Genomic DNA, 21,181 nt, shown 5'->3' with positions numbered 1-21,181 from the left:
ATATCAAGTGATCGACATTTTTACCTGATCCCACTTTCTCAGGGAAAAAGCATTGTTTATAAGTTTATAGTCATGATTAATCTCTTCCACCATCCGCCCAAACCTGTTATATAACACAATAACCTTCAACCTTAGGTATTATGGGCACATTTCAGGATTGTGGTTTATTTTTTTAAAAAAAATGGTTGCCACATATGAGCAATCACATATTTATGTTAAATAGTTTTTCCTAAAAAGGATGCAGTAAAAAAAAAAACTAGCACAAACTAGGTCTCATTTGATCCCACAGTATTCTACTCTAGATAAAGGATCAGTGTGGGTAAAAAGTTAATTTCATCACCTCTCCAAGTTCTCAATTCAATTTCTCTAATCAAATTTTCTTCTAATAGGAAGATTACATCCCAAATCATTTTCCCTTGAAATGTATGAAAAAAAATCACTACATACTTACTCTGTTAATATAGAAAATCATAAATACATTATAATCCAAACCTATTGATCCAAACTCATACATTCTTAAAGCCTGATTCCTTCTGGGTCACTCCTAAACCCTTTTTATCTTCTACACACACCGATAAATTTCCATCATGACTTAGGATCATTTGCTTTTGTATCAGGCCCCTTTTCTCTCTTTCATCTCCCTCTGGGCTGCCCCTTACTCCACCAGAACTTTCTATTGTCATTTCCATTTTTTAAAGACAGTTTTTCCTTTCTACTCTTCCTTTCTTTCGAAGTTGTAAAGCAGCAAGCCTCTAGCCTTCATCTCACCACACTTTTTCCCATTTCTGAAAAACATGTGGGCCCTGGAGGAATTGTGGGAAGGGAAAGGAGCAAAGTAATTGGAATTTTGCTTCTTGATATTTGTACAAACTTAAAAAAATGTGTCTAGGTGATGTGATGATGGCACTGATGATGACGTAAAAGACAGAAACAAGCATCTTGTTTGACAAGCATCATGGTAGTATCCTAGAGGCACCTTTTTGTCCTCAGTCAATTGCCAACCACAGCAATAAAGGTTGTTTATTATAAATTAATGTTTACATTAACTTTAGTTTATTATGATTTAATGGCCAGAAAAGTTAAGAAGATGCTTCTCATATATATTTGAGCATGCGTGTTCATGTAGAAACATAAATATACTTTCTATCTCAAGTTATACTTTTAAGGGCATTCAGTGATTATATACAGAATTTGTTGAAGATACATTTGAAGTAGCATATAAGTAATTTAGAATAACAAATGGTCATTTCTCCTACATACAATTGTCAAAAGCAAATGTAATAGCACTAGCAGTTGCAATATTTTAATATCATGTTGTTCAATATCAACACATGTAAATTAACTACATTAATTTAAGGTTTTTATTTTTTATGCTGTCGGTGCTAACAATCCAAATGTTTCTTTTCAAGAGTATTTTTCCCTGGAATAAACATTTTCTATATAAAAATGTATGTTCTTAAAAAAAACCTGGGACAATAATCAAATCTGTTCCTCCCTTCTCCCTATAGGGACCTGTTTTAATATCTGTATTTTAGATTAAAGTTGTACATTTTGCAAGAGATAATTGGAGACATTTTTACAAGTCTTGTTTTGAACAAGATAGTGTGACCATGAAACCAGAATAAAGCTCATCATTTACTCAAAATATTCCTGAAAATATTTCTTATTTCAGAAATATTTCTTACTTCAGAAATATTTCTTATTTCAGAAAGTTCTTAGCAAGTTCATATACATGACTACGGTAGTTTATGAAAAGGAGGGGGGGAGAGAATTGTGTAGAACTGTGGCCAATGACTAAATGAACTTATCTCAATACAAGAGAGGCTGAAGTGGATATAGACATATATAAGTAGCTATTCTCCCTACTTGGAGCCATTCCTGACCTTTTGCTGGGCTATATTTTCATTTATTGGTATGGATTTTAAAATAATATTACTGTACAATAAAATGTTGAGATTTAGAAAAAGAAGAAAAAAACATATTACAAATAATGCCTTTTGCCATTCAAGAATTTTTTATTATCTTTTCTCTCTGTTTTAAATCCAGATATATATATTTTTGAGACTACATGTCCTTCTCTATTATGTATGCAAATCCATCTTTGAAGTTTAAGGAAAGCATTGGGTTAAGCTGCATTGTATGCAAAACAATTCCTTCTCTATTAATTATGTGGAGGTGGCATTTCACTACACAAAAATATGGTTCTTATTGTCTAGAAGAGCTTTCAAATACTTAAAATGAGGAATTGCTGGCCCAACAGATTGTTTCAACTATTTTCAGCTTCTATTTCAAATGACAATTATATGCCAAAATAGCCTTGCTAGGTTTCGTGCGAGACTTGTTTTTTCCCCTCTAATTATTATACATTTTCTTTTAAGGTTACAGTTCCATTCCACTGAATATTTCTTTATTTTATGGTATCTAGACACATCACATGATGACCAATGTAAAATATATTCTGTTAATTATTAAATGCAATTGTTACATTTTATTTACTTTTCACCTGATTTTTAAATGAAAAGTTTTAACTTTAAATCCAGTTTCTACTCTGTTACTAATTTATTCATAAAAAGCCAGTGAGATGGCATTTTGACAGATTTATACAAATATATCCATCTTAATAAATGTATTTTTTATTACAGTTCGTCTCCTAGAAATCCATCTCTTTTATAATAATTAAACATGTGGTGCAAATTATCTCATTTTACCTATCTCCTTTATTTTTGTGAGATACAGATTTTGAGCTAATTATATATATATTGAGAATGATTTGACTTTTTCACCTGGTCTCTTTTGTATGAGCCCTTGAGATTTGGTCATACAAAGCCTTCTAGGTGTTGCTTTCATCAGCTATGAACATGAAATACATCAAATGAAATGAATAAAATAATAAGCTTCTAGGGGGTAAATCATTATTGTTCTAGTAGTTCTTAGCATCAGCAGACAGACAATAAAAAGGCTCTTTCATGTCTCCTCATACTTTTTCCTCTATTTTTAACCCCCCCTCCCTCCAGCTTTTTTCCATCAAAGAAAAACCTGCCTTCTTGCTTTCAAACAACTGGAAGAGGAAAAAACTTTGAAATTTAAGCTTCCTCTAATCATTAAATAACAATAGTAGTATTCAAGGTCAATTTTGCTTGTATTCCACTTAGCATAATATAGCTTTCAGGTGGTTTCAGATTTATCCACCCCTATGGAGTATATTTTGAAAGAAACAAGGTAAAACATATCAGTTGTGGTCCCGGTCCCAGGCTCATCATGGAAGGAAAATTACCATAAGGACTTGCAGTTATCCATTGTCATTAATAACCGTCACAAATCCCATTATCATTATCAGGACCAAATGTTATCTGTAACAATATCACTAATATCTATAACTGGAGATACTTGTCTTCAAAGACAAATCAACAAAGGATCCTAATAGCCCCTTAGAAAAATTGCACATATTTTATAATACATAGTGCATGAAGGCAAGGCAATCTTGCAACAGAAATCTATGTGTGTGTTTGTGTGTGTGTGTGAATAGAACATAGAAGTTAGAATTGAAATATACACACTAATAATTAACTCCCAGAGTCAGTTTCATATAATGGTTAAGGCACTATGTGTTCTAGTCCTTAGTCCCTAGTAGGGACTAAGCCAGCTGGGTGACCTTGGACCAATCTCTTTCTGTCAGCCCTCAGAAGAAAGCAATGACACAAGAGCAACAAAGATGATGAGGGGACTGAAGGCTAAAACATATGAAGATCAGTTGCAGGAACTGGGTGTGTCTAGTTTAATGAAAAGAAGGTCTAGGGGAGACATGATAGCAGTGTTCCAATATCTCAGGGGTTGCCACAAAGAAGAGGGAGTCAAGCTATTCTCCAAAGCATCTCAGGGAGAACAAGAAGCAATGGGTAGAAACTAATCAAGGAGAGAAGCAGCTTAGAACTAAAGAGAAATTTCCTGAAGTTAGAACAATTAATCAGTTGAACAGCTTGCCTCCAGAAGTTGTGAATGCTCCAACACTAGAAGTTTTTAAGATGTTGGATAACCATTTGTCTAAAGTGGTGTAGGGTTTCCTAGGCAGGAGGTTGGACTAGAAGACCTCCAAGGTCCCTTCCAACTCTGTTATTCTATTCTATTCTGTTATATTCTATTCTACTCTATACTGCTTATGAAATCGTAACAAGAAAATCACAGAGACTAATCCAGGCAGTCACCAGGAGTAAACAAAAACTGATTTGAAAGCAATCATCATGATTTTATAAGCTGTAAATATTGGCAAAACCATTTTTTAGTTTTATGTAGGATAACACTTCAAAAATCAGGTGGGGTCTAACAAAGCTGATACTGTGATAAATCTGTTTATCTCAAAGGTGTTACATAAGACTGATGTATACCAGAGTGTCATCAGGCAATCTGATTTTTTAAGAAAAGAGAGAGGTTAAAGTCTAAATGTGGAAAGAGATGTTACTATCGATGGAATGGAAATCACTGCATGTTTTGTTTCAAGGTTGTTTCTGAAAAGTAATTGCATCAGAATGTCTAATGCTAAGATGGTGTGGCATGTGGTTAGAACTATATCATTTTATGCACTATCATATATTATAAAACAGCTGAGTAGTTACTAGGATTACAAATTCTCCTGTGTCAATATGGAGACTAATGGGCTTATTTTAAACGAATCCGTAGGCAGCAACTTACTTCCTATTAACTTAACTTGGTTGTCTTTCTGGAAGTGTATTATTACTTGAAAAGTAGAAGCTATGTTTTCACATTGTTACTTTGATAACATGATTATCTACCATTATTTGTGGGCAGGTTTATTATGAAACATAAATTAGAACTATTCAGTGAAGGAACCCCCAACATTGAATAATGCCAGAATAGATTATGAAATACTCTTGTAGGTGGCTTAATCCAGGTTCTGTGAAACCCATTGGCTGTATCCCACAAATTGTTCTGTCCCAGCTCCTCTTCAAATTCCTGTGATGCCAGGGGAGATTGGAACACTCACTGTAATTGGTGAATGTCATAGAGAAATGTCAGCTGGGGGGAAAAATGACAATTAGGCTTCTGTCAATCAGTTGATACACAATACAGCAAAGAGGCTTTTTCATGCTAATATTTAGTAAGATTTAAGCAGTTTTAAAGGACTGTACTTGGTTCTTTTTTCCCCCATAGGTAATAGGGGACCAATTTAAGAGCCACAGGGAAAAAATGGTCTGAAATACATAGACCATCACAATATCTTTCATATTCATATAGCATTTCAATTCTCTTCATTTTGTTCTCACAGCTGGATCTTGATTACATATGCTCAAATATAAATGACTTTCCCAACACATGTAATTTCATTTCTCTTCCTCAGATGTTGATCACTGCTAGTCACATGTGTGAGGCAGGTGGCCATATAAACCATTTCAGTTAATATATTCATGATTTTAGGTATATAACTGGATAACATTTTTTCTGGTTGCAAATTTTTCAGTCTAGGTGAAATGAAGAGCTGTGTTGAATTTGAAAATTCTTACTGTAGCTATAGTGGACTATGAGAATAACCTTGGGAGAGAGGAAAAGGAGCCACAGTAAGGGCAATGGTTGGCCAGAGATACCCCAGTCCAACAAAAGATTGAGAAATTATCTCAAAAGGGACCTCTGTAATTCTCTAGAAAGTAAAAGCAAGGAAAGGGAGAACTGCTTTCAGACTTGCAAGATTCTTAACAAGTTATTTTTATCCATTTCAATCATGTCGATTCTCCAAGATTGTCTGGACAAATTCCTGCAGCTTCTTTGACATTTCTTTCAGAAGTTTGCCATTGCCTCTTTGCTAGGGCTGAGAGAAAGTTACTGGCCCAAGGTCACCCAACTGGCTTTCTAACTTAGGTGGGACTAGAACTCACACTCTGAATTTCTAACCTGATGCCATCACTGCTACATCAAACTGGCTCTCTAACCTTAAACTACAAGTAGTGTTAGTACTCATGATTTCTGTTTTTGTTTCTTTTAAAAGATTTAAACATAAAGAAACAGAAGTGAGGTAGTTGCTTATGTGGACAAAGCAGTAGATCATATTTCAATTTATTAAAATAAAATAACTTAAATCTATAGTTTAACATTGAAACTAATGAAACTAAGGAAGGAAGTCAAGGGAAAAAAATTATAGGAAGCAGTTGGGGAACTAGGAGAAAGAATTAGGTAGAGATTCTGTTAGATACTTGCTCTAACGAGAGTGGTTTCCACCAAGGTCCTCTGTTCCGGTAGGAACAGAGGTTTAATCCTATTGGTCGAAGGTTCTGACAGCTCCCTATAAAAGGGCTGCTGCCAGACTCAACCTTCGCTGGATTGTTCTCACTTGTTGTACTTAATAAAGAGCTGTTGTTACTGTTAAGCCTGTGTGTGCCTATCCATTACCCAATCTAACACTGGTGACAAAGGTGGGATTGGAAAGCAACTAGTCGAACCGAAGGGTGTAGCAATCTAGCAAGTACATCCAGCCCGGAGCTCAGCGCAGCTTCGAGCAGCCATTTTTGGGCGGCAAACTCAAAATGCCCTCGGATCACAAAATGGCCATGCACGCCTCACTGACTCTGTATGACCCAGTCACTGAGCACTGGGACTTGTACATGCTATGATTTGACTTCTTCCTCAAGGCAAATGTCCTCATGGGCCTTTCTAAAGGCCGCAAGAAGAACATGTTCCTCGGGTACTGCGGCTAGGAAGTGTTCGAGATGGCAAAAAACCGTTCTGAGTCGACACCGCTACAATCAGTTGCCTGGTCCGTGCGTCAGCAGACGCTGAGGACCCAGTATGCACCCAAGCCATCCAAGCATGTTCGCGGGCATGAATTTAACATCAGAAACGAGAAGGAAGGTGAGTCAATTAACGAGTATGTTGCGGCGCTCCGCAAGGCCACAGCATACTGTGAATTCCGAGACCTGGACGAGCTGATTCTGGACTGCATAATTTGCAGCGTAAGGGACATTAACCTACAGAGGAGGTTACTTGCTAAATCTAACCTAACTCTGCAAATCGCCTTGGACGAAGCCAGGGCGTCCGAATCAGCCGTCAAATCTACTGAGACTCTGCAGCACCAAAGCACTCCACAAGATGCGCGAAAGAGTACACGCGTACATCGCAAGGCTGCAGAGCCCGAGAGCTCAGAAGGCGAAGAAGATGACAGCTACCGCATGCGCAGTAGCCACGCCCAGCCTGTGCACAAATTAAAACCACATCTCTCGCCTTGCGCTAGCTACAGAGGAGACCATGCCAGATCAGTTTGCCATTTCCACGACACAACCTACCAGTGCTGCGAGCAAAAGGGACACATCGCCAAGGTGTGCCAGAGTGAATTCCCTGCCACTACCTGGCAGCCTAGAAGTGCACCAAACTGCCAACAGAGACCCAACCAAGGGGCCTGGCAGAAGCCACCATGGCACTTAGAGGGCGACAAGAGAGTCACGCGTCAATTAGCCAGGTCCGCACCAGGTGGCCAAAAAAGCTGAAGGTCACAGTCCTCATCGAAGACTCTCCATGTGAGATGGAGTTTGACTCCTGGTCATAACTGACCATCATGCTGTGGTCTACCCTAAAGCAGGCTATCCTTAGCCTAAAGAAGGAGCATACTTGCACCCCTGACATCCGCCTACGCGATTACCAGGGAAACTGGGTCCCCATCATGGGCCAAGGCACCTTCCAGGTTAAGTTCAAGCAGTTCAGCGGGAAACTCCAAGTGACAGTGGTCAGCGGCAACCTGCAGGGCCTCCTAGGGCTATATTGGTTCCAAGCCCTGGGCCTAGAGGTAACCGGTATCAACGCCTTGAAAAACGACGGCGCTGAAGTCATCTTTAAGGAGTTCGAGGATGTCTTCAGCACCGATCTGGGTAAGTATGTGGGGACTCCAATTTCCTTTAGTTTGGACCCCAACGTAGCCGCAATAAGGCTAAAACCCAGGAGAGTACCTTTTGCTCTCCGCCCCAAAATTGACAGGGAAATTGACAAGCTCGTAGGCCAGGGAATCCTAGAGCTGGTCGATCATGCCCGCTAGGAGACCCCCATAGTGACACCTGTCAAATCTGATGGGTCTGTCCGCATCTGCGCAGACTACAAGTGCACAATAAATACCTAATTGATGGCTCTGGGATTCACCCGAGCACACAAAAAATCAAAGCAATTCAGGATGCCCCCACACCTCGCAATCAAATCAAGCTGCAGGCGTTTATTGGACTTCTTAATTTCTACAGTGTCTTTCTAAAACAGAAAGCCATGGTTGCTGAGCCCTTACACCATCTTCTGGCTAAGAATGTGAAGTGGTCCTGGGGCAAAGCCGAGGCAGCTGCATTTGCCGCAATAAAACAACTCCTGTCGGGGGATTCCTTCCTGGTACAATACAGCCAGACCCTGCCATTGGTGCTGACCTGTGACGCTTCCCCGTTTGGCGTCAGCACCATCCTCAGCCACCACATGCCCACCGGAACCAAAGTTTACTCCAGGACCTTGTCTGCCGCAGAGCAGAACTACAGCCAGCTGGACTGTGAGGCTTTGGCTGCAGTGGCTGGAGTAAAGAGGTTCCATGAGTATCTATATGGCCAGGACTTCAAACTGGTTACAGACCACAAGCCGTTGTTGGGCTTACTGGCTGGGGACTGACCTACCCCAGTGTCATTATCACTCTGCATGACCAGATGGACCATCTTCCTAGCTGCCTACTCCTACCTTCTCATCCACCAACCAGGCTCCACTTTGGGGCATGCTGACACTCTCAGCCGCTGCCCGCTGCCTGAACTTCTCACTGACCCTACCCCCAAGACACCAGTCCTTCCCATTGACTGCCTTGAGACTGGGCCTGTCTCATCCAGTGACGTTGCCCATCACTCTGCAAAGGTCTCCACCATCAAGCAAATTTTGAACTGAGTGTGGAGGGGGTAACCAAGGGGCCTATTAGGGCTGATTTCAAAATGTATTTTGCCAAACGCGATGAGTTATGGGTTGTAAATGGCTGTTTATTGGGGGGGGGGAACGGGTTGTTGTTCCACCCAGACTGAGCATTGCAGCATTAGAGGCTCTAGAAGCTCCAGCCGCAGCCTGTGAAAGGTTCCAGGAGCTTCCACCAAGTGGAGCTGTGGAACAAACTGGTCCGTCCAACCTGTCCAAGGAAACCCCTCCTACTGAACTGCACAGGTCAGGCAGAGCTACCCAAAAGCCCGCCTACCTGCGTGACTACGTAACTAGTAGGATTGTTCCATCCAAGAGGGAGGGGTGTTAGATACTTGCTCTAACTACAGTGGTTTCTGCCAAGGTCCTCTGTTCCGGCGGGAACAGAGGTTTAATCCTATTGGTCGAAGGGTCTGACAGCTCCCTATAAAAAGGCTGTTGTCAGACTCAACCTTCGCTGGATTGTTCTCACTTGTTGTACTTAATAAAGAGCTGTTCTTACATTAAGCCTGTGTGTGCCTATCCATTACCCAATCTAACAGATTCCACATTCTTAAAATGCTTTTTTGGGAAGTAGGTAATTTAAAAAGTAAGTTATTTAACAAACCGTTCAAGACTCAGAATATGTGTAAGAAGGCCTGGATAACACTTGGCCATGAATGAAAATGGTGTTTGTTTGTTTTTCCTTTAGCAGGAAATGTAGTAGATTGGCTTTAAAAAAGTGTTGGGCCAATTTATGAAAATCATGAGGGTTAATGCTATATAGCCTTGATGACAGCACAACTGCCTTTGAAGATCACTTGCTGGGAGATTAGTGGGCTTTCTTGTCTAATTTTTTTGACCACTGACAAAAGAGACTGTTGGATTAGATGAACCAGAGATCTAGTTTAGCAGGACATTGCTTATGTTCTCACTTCTTTTTCTTTACCAGACCTTTTCTACTTTAGGAATTAGAATATGATAAGCTTTAGAAAATGTATATACTTAATTTTAGAGCAATAGACTAATTTCCCACTGAGTCCAGGAGTGAAATTCAGCAGGTTCTGACAGGTTCTGGAGAACCGGTAGCAGAAAATTTGAGTAGTTCCGAGAACCAGCAAATACCACCTCTGGCTGGGCCCAGAGTTTGGTGGGAATAGGGATTTTGCAGTAACCTTCCCCTGCCATGCCCACCAAGCCATGCCCATAAAACCAGTAATAAAAAAATTGAATTTCACCACTGACTGAGTCCAATAAAGTTAGAAAACTGTGGCATTTGGTGAATCTATTCTAACTTGCTTTGAAAAACTATGTGTTGTTTCATTTTATTTCTATTTTAAAAATGTAATCCATACCCTATAGGCTTCATCTGGATGCACAGTACAACATGACAATGCAAACTTTTCTCAAAACTGTCTTCAAAAACATCTTGAGAAAGATCAGGAAACAAAAATTGAATATAAACATTCTATATGTCAAGGACCTCTCTGAAAAACCAGTTTTAATTTGCTCCCACAAGTTATTGAAGATCTGACCAAAGATGCATATCCATATGTAGACATCTCTGGGAGGAAACCTTGATTTCTTAGTGACCTTTGCTCTCAGGATCTTAGCAGGAATGTTTACAATTAAATCTTGGGAACTATATGTAACTAACTATATTTAACTATAGCTAGTTAAATTCTTCTGTCTGTGATAGCATTAAATATGAAGCTACTTTTTAATTGTGCCTCTTCACCCCAGAAACTTTTTATTTTTGTCCCGGTCAGATCAGAACTGACTCTGAGAATTTAATTTAGGATAAATCTGAGTTGGAGGTGATTTCCTCCTGCTTAATTGTGTCTTAACTTCCCCAACATCCTCTTCATTAGTTCTCTGCACACTTTCTTTCTCTCAGCAGAGGAAAAGGAAAAGAAGAGGAATATTCTTAAAAACAACATCAACAACAACAGCATTTCCTTCTCCTCCTCCTTTAGGCATAGCCATCCAAAGGGCCAAGTTCTGCCTAAGGCTTAAAGTCTTCCTATCTTTGCATACCATTATAGGTAGTCCTCGACTTACATCCACAACTGGGCCTAGATCTTCTCTTGCCAAGCAATGTGGTCATTAAGTCAGTTGCATCCAATTTTACAACCTGTTTGTTGCAGTCGTTAAGCAACTCACCATGGTTATTAAATGAATCCATTGACTTTGCTTGTGGAAGCTCCCTGGAAAGGTCGCAAATGACCATCACAGGATCCAGGGATGCCACAACCATCATAAATACATGCCAGTAGCCAAGGCCTGAATTTGGATCACCTGACTGTGGAGGAAACTACAAGGGTTATGAGTCCAAGGACTAGTTATAAGTCACTTTTTTTCCACTGCTGTTGTAACTTTGAGTGGTCATTAAATGATAGGTTGTAAGTCGAGGACTATCTGTATCCAATACTGTCCAAAGAGTGGAAGAAGGAAGATGCAAAAAGAAAACTTATTTATGATAGGAAAAGCCGTGACAGGTCATGATAAATGGAACTGATACACAGAGATAAGTTATCTCTTGTTCTAGACAAAATATCCATCATGGCTATTAGCTATTGGTACTCTGATTGTTGATACCTTTATTTGGTTTCCTTTCAAAACCATCTAGGTGACTGGACACCAGCTCATATTATGACCGTCAATGTGCCATCAAACTGGGTAAAATATTTTCCTTCCTGAATTTTGCAGCTTTCACGTTCATAAATGGCTACAATATTTGACAGGGTTCTTTTTTCCTATCCATAATATAGTTTTATATGATTCCATCAAATTTCCTACCTGGTTACTTTACAAAATCCAAAACCTTCCAGCTGGAGACATTGCTCAAATCTTATTGCTTGTATCCCCCTTTCCATTATTCTTTTCAAAATATAGTGGCACCAGGAATCTTGATCATATTTTTTTTCCAGAGCAGTCCCATACTGGGTCATTGATTTCACTGAGCTGTTCAATATAATCGCTGTTTCTCTCTTTTTTGAACTGTCATTTTCAGTTTAGAACTATCAGTGCAAAAAGTACGAAATCTAATATGCATTGTCTCACAGTCTTCTTTTTCCCCCCATTGGGTCATATTTTAATGTTCATTTCAGCTGTTTGAATTATTTTGCTGCTTCTTGTAATTACTTGTAAGCACTTGACAACTTGATGCTATCAGTAAATCTGGCTATCTCATTGTGCTGCATTAAATTAGCAACAAATTAAAAAATGCCATGCACCACACAGATCATTGAGGGATTCCAATGATTACATTTCTGCACTGTGGTAACTGTTTATAATTTATGCTCTTTAATCTTCAGTGAAGCTTTCCTGTCATTGCAATAAAAAGAATTTGCCTTCTTTTGCCATCATTTGTCTTCATTGCTCAAATTTTCTGGAAATGTCACTTCAAGCACATGAATTTGTGCTACATCTTTTGCAGTAAAAATAGGCATGGAGAATCCATTTAGCTTTGCATTAGTCATATCGCCTCTCTTTTGCCATCTAGTAATCCAATGGTTTTTCTAGCCTGTTTCCTGCTGTTAATGGGTATTATTTTTTTAATGGCCAGCCTTGTATTATTACCAGTATGAACCTTCTAACTGATATAAACCTTCTGTTTATTTTACTTCCTCTTTTTAAAGAGAAGACAGGGCTTCATGGTATCATAGTTATAGCTGAATCTTCTTTTAAAAAGAAAAAGAAAAAAAGAATCAGATAGATCAGTGATTCTCAACCTTTTCTTCACCATGGACACAAAGCATGGCTCCGGACCACCAAGACATAACTCAATATTTTAATCATAACATTTCCTCAAGCCTTCACAAACCCTCTGGGAAGATGTTGAAAGGAAAATCTGGTTCATTTCCAAGCTGGGAGAAAGACGCTAGAAACAACATGGAGGCTGATTGGAAAGAAAGGTTTATTAAGGAAGCAGAACCACCAAGGTTTGGGGGCAGCTGACTAAATGGTTGAATGAGTAGATAGATCTTTATATGTTTCTGTGACTTTGAAGTTTGAACTGCTCTGAGGGTGGTGGAATGAAAGGGTTTGTGTTCTGAATGGATGTTGGACAATTCCTATTGTGGTTAATGGCTTTTGTCCTATGTTAGATCTTGGGTGAGGGGCTGCTTTCTAATCCTACCATTCTGCCTTTGCTAGCTGTCAAACTTTGCTGCAAGGAGTTTTGAAATATCCTGTCTTGAATTGATGACCAAATCTGCATTTCTAAAAGCTGGCCTCCCTCAGTTTCTGATTAGGGGCAGGGAGACTGGGGCTGGTTTCTGCCTCCCTTGAGATTTTTCTCCTTGAGGGGAAATAGTCTATCCTGCCTTTTTTTAATATTTCCCAAAATATTTCATTTTTCTGGGGTGGGATGGCTTCCCACAATGACATCACTGCTCCCCAGGCATCCACGGACCACAGGTTGAGAACCACTGGATAAATGATTCAGAATCTTAAAGTTCATGCTGGAGGTGCCACAATTAACTTTAGTTCAGTTTTAAAACCAGATATTGCTGATGAATTGTCCTAATTCTGAGAACATAGTAAAAGCATAGTAAATACAAGAATAAGTGTATCATTTATATTTAATAACGATCAAGAGCAAGGATACATGTGGTGATCCATGTCTAAAACTTTTTAGCATGAAGTGTAAAGAGCTACTATAGACTGTAGCATATATAGGTAAAATCTACAAATAAATATTTTTTTTATTTTATACGTTAATTTAGGAATTTATATGCAAACTTTATTGTAAATTCTGCTTTTCTGTTCTCTCATTCTCACACTTTAGTTGTGATAAGCTATTGAGGCAGGAAAATGAAATGAAACTTGTGATGCAGGCATCAGTATTGTATATGTACAGATATACCTTCCTGCTGTATAATTTATATCAGTTTGTGCTGTATCTGTCTGGGAAAGAAAAGATCTCAGCATGTATAGTAATGACTTGAAAAATATGTTCTCCAAGACATTCTGTAGTCTTTCCGTGTATTTCTAAGATTGTGGTGAGACAAAATAGGAAACTATAGTAATAAACAATGCCCGTTTTCTTCAACCAATGTATTTCTGTGCATTAACAGTAACAGAGTTGGAAGGGATCTTGGAGGTTATCTAGTCCAACCCCCTGTTCACGCAGGAGACCTGTACTAGGGATTCGAACTGCAGAACTGTTGATTTTTCTGATTGACAAGCTCAATGTTTTAGCCAGGTTACAGCAAGTGGTTTGAATTAAATTTTAAGGTTGATTTTGCATGCATCATAATAAAGGAAAGAAATGCAAACTTTATTTTTAAAAGTTTCATTTTCTGATTGCCTCTATCAGAAGCATTTAACTGATCTTGGATGTCCTTGGGAAAAAACTAAGTGAGATTAAGTCTGATGACTGCTTAGATAGGAGACTTGGAAGTTCCAGTTGGGAAGTTTAGAAAAACATTTTCCAAGGAAGGCAATGGCACATGACTTCCATATAGTTCTTAAGAAAACTAGCAGCCCAGGACCGTGTGATCATCGTGAAAACATTTGCTTAAATGTTTAAAGATCTATTTTTGCATTGCATATGCTAGCTACTTATTTGTTTAGCCATTCACTTCCAAAGGATTACATTTCAAACTTATAAATGTGCTTTATTTTAGCTGTTTTAGGCATGATGCTGTAGATTTTAGCCCTGTAATGTATATGATTATGATTATGGAATTTCAGAGGCTTGATGGTTTCATAATAGTAGCATCATTTTCTATAGGATGAACACTTGTTTTTCTTGTGGGCCTGTAATGGAACTTCTTACCTCTTTTACAGTGTTTCTGATGGCAATCCAAATATTTGCCAGTGCTCTTATAACACTAGAATATATGTCTGTTTGTTTTTAAAAAGAGAGAGAGAGAGAGAGAAGTAGTACAAATCTATTCTGCAATTCAAGCTTTGCCAGCAATAATTTCCTTTGCTCTCATCATTTCTAACCAATTATCATGTTGGTTCCATGGGTTTTACACTATCGTTACCATGATATAAAGGGAACAGACATTCCTGTTTGTTTCCCAATAAGTGTTTATAGATAGTCTCCCTATATTTTATAGTGAAGTACTCCTATCAACTAAATGAAAGCAAATCATTTAGTCAATGAAATTAGCTGTAATTAATGTTGAATATAGTAATATTCACTACCCCTTTATTCAGAACTCCTCATTTCAGTTCATGGAGGGCGAGCAGCATATAAATCATTTTTGGGAGATGTGTTGCATATAAAAGCTGCACTCTGCTGGATACAACATAATCCCATTGGCATAATCCAAATATGCTCTATGACAATCAGGAGTAGATGATATTTACAGCACTTAAGATGGCCATCAGATTGTTCTGGCTAATCTTTTAGGTAGGACACTTGATTTCAGGTTCTTATATTAAAGTCTTCCATAACGTGTTTCCCCATTGGACTTCAGTTTTTGAAATTCTAATGTCTGTACTCATTGGGAATTTTAGGAGTTGGTTTAATATTTTTGACAAGAACAAGTTGGGAGAGCTTCTACTCACACTCCTTTTCAACGTATTAGGTTTAAACATAAATTAATGTTATGGTAGTTTTCAGTTTTAGGGATGAAACCCTACTGAAAATAACATTCTGCAGGCTCTTTTAGATTTTTGGCTTCTGTCAATGGTTTAAATTAGCCAGCAAGACAACTTGTAAAATATCCTTGAATTTAATAAGACAACATTTTAACTAAGGATTATGGTGTGCTAAACAATTCTGGCAAGAAAACCATTGGTTTTGGATTATGAGCAGGTTTGTGCTGCCTTGTTTATAATTAGATGTTCTTGGAACATCTTCTGAAAAGCAGTGGGAGAGGCAGAAATGGGTAGATTATTGTTGTGAGGTTCAGATTTTTCATATGGGGTGAGAATTCTCACACCTGTATTCAACACTTGTTCCTATAGTCCATTTCCCAGGAGGCCTGCATTAAATAACCTTGTGTCTTGTATTAACATTGAAAACAGAATGGATATTGTGACATTTTGAGCATTAATAAAGTCTACTCTCTCTGCAGGGTAAGTGGACAATGGGGTAATTTTAGGAAAAGTATGAGATGACACTTACCAGAGGAAGTGTCATCTTCTTCTTGATATTCTGGTTTAGCCAAGTAGGTTTTCAGAGTGATATATTAACATCCTTTCCCAATTAGTAATATATAATTAGGTTTTAGATAATTAATTTTTTTCTGGTTAGTGAAAGCTCATTGCTGTTTTTTTAAGTAGACTATTTAACTTACCATTTGGTGAAAGCTAGACCATGTGATGATGAAGAAAAAAAAATTTAATAAGTCAACTTGACAGCAGAATTATAATTAATAAAAGTAGAAATTAATTACCACAGAAAGCTGAAAGGAAGAAAAATGTCTCATTTTGCAATAGAGGTAATTTCATAGTTGGGGTCTCACTACAAAGGAAGATCTTATCTGCTAAACGCACTAAATCTAAACTGCTTTGATTTTTAAAAAAAAATAAAAGCTGAACAATTAAACTATAAATTATAGGACAATTTGCATGGTTAAAGATCAGTTTTAGATACCCTGACTTCCAAATTGGTAGAGTTTTATCGATTAGACACTTCTGCTGCAATAGAATGCAGAATGAAAGCTAATAGAGTTCATATAGGTTTGAAATTAAACAGTTTCTGGAAAATCATACTTAAAAGCAATTTTGATGCAGTATTTGTACAGATATGGCTTGAAAATCCCTTTCAAGGACAGCATGAGGAAAAGCAGATTTCAGTTACTTAAAGAGGAAATGACTAAAACATGAATCATTGAGGCTAGGGATGCCTTTTCAACTAGTACTACCCTTAGTCCAGCTGTCAAAGTTAGAAAAAGTACTGTTACAGCAATCACAATTAAATCATTATTGAGTTTCTTCAGATGAAATCTTACTCCCAATGGTTAATCATAAGAATCATTTCAGTCTTCTATGTACTGAGTCTTCACTACATCCATCCTTGAAACCCACAAGAGTTTAAATTTTCCCACGACTTCTATTTTATCACTTGGAAAAAAAAGTGAGAAATATATCTTACTATTTTTGCAATGAATCATCAAATATGAAAACCTCTCCAAATGCTTCCAGCTGGCCAATGTATTATTTTTCCAATGCTTCTACATACTATTTATGTACATATATACATATGTACTGTTGCTTCAGGACAGGGCTGTCAAACTCGTGGCCCGTGGGCCAGAAACTTCACCTGTTGGCCACACCCACACCCAGTTTAGCAAAGGGGGAAAAAGTTGTGATACGTCATGTGATGCCACTGTGACCACGCAAGTTTGACATCCTTGCTTCAGTATGAAATATTTGAAAGTTATTTCAACTGGAATAACAAGAGTTTTTATAACCTGTCTATCATTTCACATTTTAAAAGGAGCATGAAAGTAATCTAGATAACTTTTCACTTTTCTTTTGACATCTGATCTATGACAGGCAGTAAAGAGAACATAATATATTAAATAGTCTTCTCATGCGAGTTGTTTTGGTTTATGTATTTCATTGCTGATATGCATTAAACTACTTTAATATAGATTAGAAGTTTAGCATGTGACTGGAGGAAAAAAATCTACCAAAAGCAATGCCAGGTTTGTTTTTACCGACACAGGAACTCAATTAAAAGCTTTGTTACATTAGAGGATTTTTTGCTTATTGTTTTGATTGTTTGTATTGTTTAATAGCAAAGAGGAAGGACAGGTCCCTAATGAATTGAGATATTCATACTATAAGCAAAAACATGGAAACCAATTAATGAAAGAAAACATTAGTGAGGAAAGAGTATAGGACTTTTTCAATTGCTAATAACTATGAATCATATGAACTTTATGATTCTTGATGAATGTATCTTCTCTTTTTATGTACACTGAGAGCGTATGCACCAAAGACAAATTCCTTGTGTGTCTAATCACACTTGATCAATAAAGAACTCTATTCTATTCTATTCTATTCAGTTCTTTTCTATTCTATTCTTTGTGAGAGAAATTATATATATATGATTTCCAGTGGCTGAAGTGCCAAGATAAAAATATATGTATGTTTGTGTTATGTCAGTGGTGAGATTCAAATCTTTTTTACTACCTGTTCTGTGGGTGTGGCTTGGTAGGTATGGCAGGGAAAGGCTATTGCAAAATGTCCATTCCCACCCCACTCTGGGGCTAGCCAGAGGTAATATTTGCCGATTCTCCAAACTACTCAAACATTCTGCTACTGGTTCTCCAGAACCTGTCAGAACCTGCTGAATTTCACCCCTGTGTTATACAGTATGTATAACACAGTTATACATACTGTATATACAGTATATATACAGTATACCCCTGTGTTATACAGTATATTTTATTGTGTATATGGATGAATGTTTGTTATATCCCTTTTTTTAGATGCACAGATGAGTGATGACGACAATCACTATGTAATTAAAACAATACACAAAACTTTTCTTTTAAAAATTCCTCACTCTGTTTCATTCATTTATCAATTATTGGAAGACATAGGAAAGAGCTTGATTATTAATAATCTTAATTATTGATGAATTCTGATTGGGCACTTAATTATTGATGAATTCTGATTGGGCATTTTTCAGCTTAAAAGCAATGTAGCATTGTAATTAACTTGAGCTAAATGGTTTGTTTAGCTGAATATTGAATTAAGTCATTCATAGCCTCAAGGTATCAGTGATAGATTGTATGAATGAATTTTAAATAATTTTGTCAGAAGATAATGTGGACAGCACATAAACCCTCATTCTATTCTATTCTATTCTGAATATGGATTGGATATGGATTGGATATGAACCAAATGAGGAAAATATGATTGAAGACAAATCACTAATGCCATTAAGCTACATAGATCCAGTAGAGGTAATCCTTGACTTACAACAGTCCATTTAGTGATCGTTCGAAGTTACAACAGCACTGAAAAAAGTGACTTACAACCATTTTTCATACTTATGACCATTTCAGTATCCCCATGGTCATGGGATTTACACTTGGATGCTTGACAACTGGTTCATATTTATGACGATTGCAGTGTCCCGGTTGCAGTGTATCATCATTTTTATGACCTTCTGACAAGCAGAGTCAATGGGAAAGCCCGATTCACCAAACAAAGTTATTACTAATTTAACTTGCAGTGATTCACTTAACAAATGTGGCAAAAAAGTTGTAACATGAAGCAAAACTCATTTAACAAATTTCTCACTTAGCAACATAAATTTTGGGCTCAATTGTCATCATAAATCGAGTTCCTGTGTTTTGCAAACTGCAGAGCCTGGACTCTGTGCCAGTGCCACATGTACTGTATATAACTGCATGTCAGGGACCTCTTCCTCACATTTGCTGACAATAGTAAGCAACATCTCCATGCTGTTATCTTCACCTTGCCTTTCTTTGATGTCACCAATGGCAAAGAAGCTAAAACAACAATTAGTCAATACCCTGCCCCATACTTTAGTTTTAGTCTACTTTTTCTTCTTGCAGCTTCCTTTTATGTCAAGGAACAAAACCTATTTTATAAACAACAACCGGCACAGTGCAAACTTGTAGCAAAGCTGGGTTTTTTTTCTTAATGGAACTAGGGGAGGACTTTATGCCAAATTGTGCCTTTCTCCTGGCAGAAGGATGCAATCTGATTATTTGGGGGACAGGGTTCTTGCCTGTTGCCACAAAAGTGTCACACTTTTAAGGAGTTTGCCTTCCCAAGCTGCCTGGTTTCCCTGATGGTATTGTGTGAACACAAAAGGTGAAACAGTGCTTAGATTGGTACAGCCGTCACCTGCAGAGAGGTTTAAGTATATAACTTAAAGAGTCAGATGCTTCCTCTTCCTGTCCATCGATCTGAGAAGTGAGAAGGAATTTGGTAGGATGTTAAAACCAAAATAAAGAAAAATTGAGTGTGTAGGATGTCTTTGTACGTAGGGTAGGCAAGGGCATCTTTCCCACTGCGTGAGAAATGTATTGAGGGCTAAACTTTCCAAAGCTATGCAATTAACTAACTGCTACATAGCAGTAGACATGAGATACACAGAGGAAGTTTCCACTTAAATGTGGAAAAGGTGGGAAAAAGATTTAAACTTTGGAGGGTAGAAGATGTGACTTCATCCTAATTACTGCAGAGGAAAACCAAATGACTTGTGACCTCACTCTCATGCATGGTATGGTTACTAACTGTCTCAGTTTGAGCAGTTGGGTAAATTCTGCCAAGTCTGAGCCAGCCAAAGTGACAACCCAAGTCCCAATACTAGAGAGAGAAGCAAATTGCTTATATCTCTGTAGTACATTTGCTTATTCAAAACACAATCCTATATTGTTTTTAAGGCAAACTTTTGAATGTAAAATCATTTCAAAATGAGGGAATAAACATTGTATTCAGTTACCTCAAGAGGGCTCCTCTTCCCCTGCCCCCTGCTATTTGTAGACGGCTTCACAGATTTGTTTTGCAATGAGATACTTGTCATATTTCAGTGTCGTTATTCTGAAATATGTTCTTCAAGACATATGGATGAAGGCTTGGCTGTGAGATTCAGCACTTAATATGTCATTTAAATCTCTTAGCATATATGAAGTATGCAATAAGCAAATTAAACATAAAAAAAATTCAATAAAGCCTTTTCCATGTGACACACACACAAAAAAAAGGGCTGAAGTGGAACATTTCATGTTGACGAACCTGTTAATAAGATTGACTTTTTGAGAACAGAACAATGTATCCACACTTGACATTTTGGCAAGGAGAGATCTATCCAGTGGTACACAATGACTAGTATAATTATCTTTTAGCTTTCTTTCTTTAAAAAAAAATCCCAGAAAAAGCATTTTTGAATAAAAAATAAACTTTGTAGTCCCTGCTGGGAATGTTTAAAGCAGCTGCTTCTTTTTATGGGCTTGTACTTGAATTCTCTGTACTTGATACATATTCCTTTGAACCAGGCACATTTAATTTAAGATATTCCCCAACAAAATTTATATGGCCACCCACAAGTTCTTCATTTCACATTTTATCCTTCAGATCTGATCTCTTTATACCACTGGCTTTGCAATTGGAATAGAGGGTTCAGATTTTAAAATGATTAAACTGGTACCAAGATCTTAGGTGTGAAGAAGACTGCTTTTTTTGCAGTGGTCTCCTTACATTTTTCAACATGTTTAGGACCAGCAAGTGATTTTATGGGAGAATCAAAGCATCTTTTCAGATGTACGTAAAACTGGAGAAAACACAGCCTGACTTCTACATTTCTCTGGAAGTATATCAACTTTTTGGA

At 37.7% G+C, this 21,181-nt stretch overlaps 1 protein-coding gene across 3 annotated transcripts in view; it reads left to right on the top strand.

Annotated features, from left to right (window-relative positions):
- Positions 1-21,181, top strand: part of GABRB2 (gamma-aminobutyric acid type A receptor subunit beta2) — a 112,527-nt gene that overhangs the window by 5,654 nt on the left and 85,692 nt on the right. The window lies entirely within an intron of this gene.

Source organism: Natrix helvetica (genome assembly GCF_964273705.1).
Source record: "Natrix helvetica genome assembly, chromosome: 1".
NCBI lineage: Eukaryota > Metazoa > Chordata > Lepidosauria > Squamata > Natricidae > Natrix > Natrix helvetica.
The sequence above is the reverse complement of the archived record's forward strand: the minus strand, read 5'-3'. Positions and strand labels throughout refer to the sequence as shown.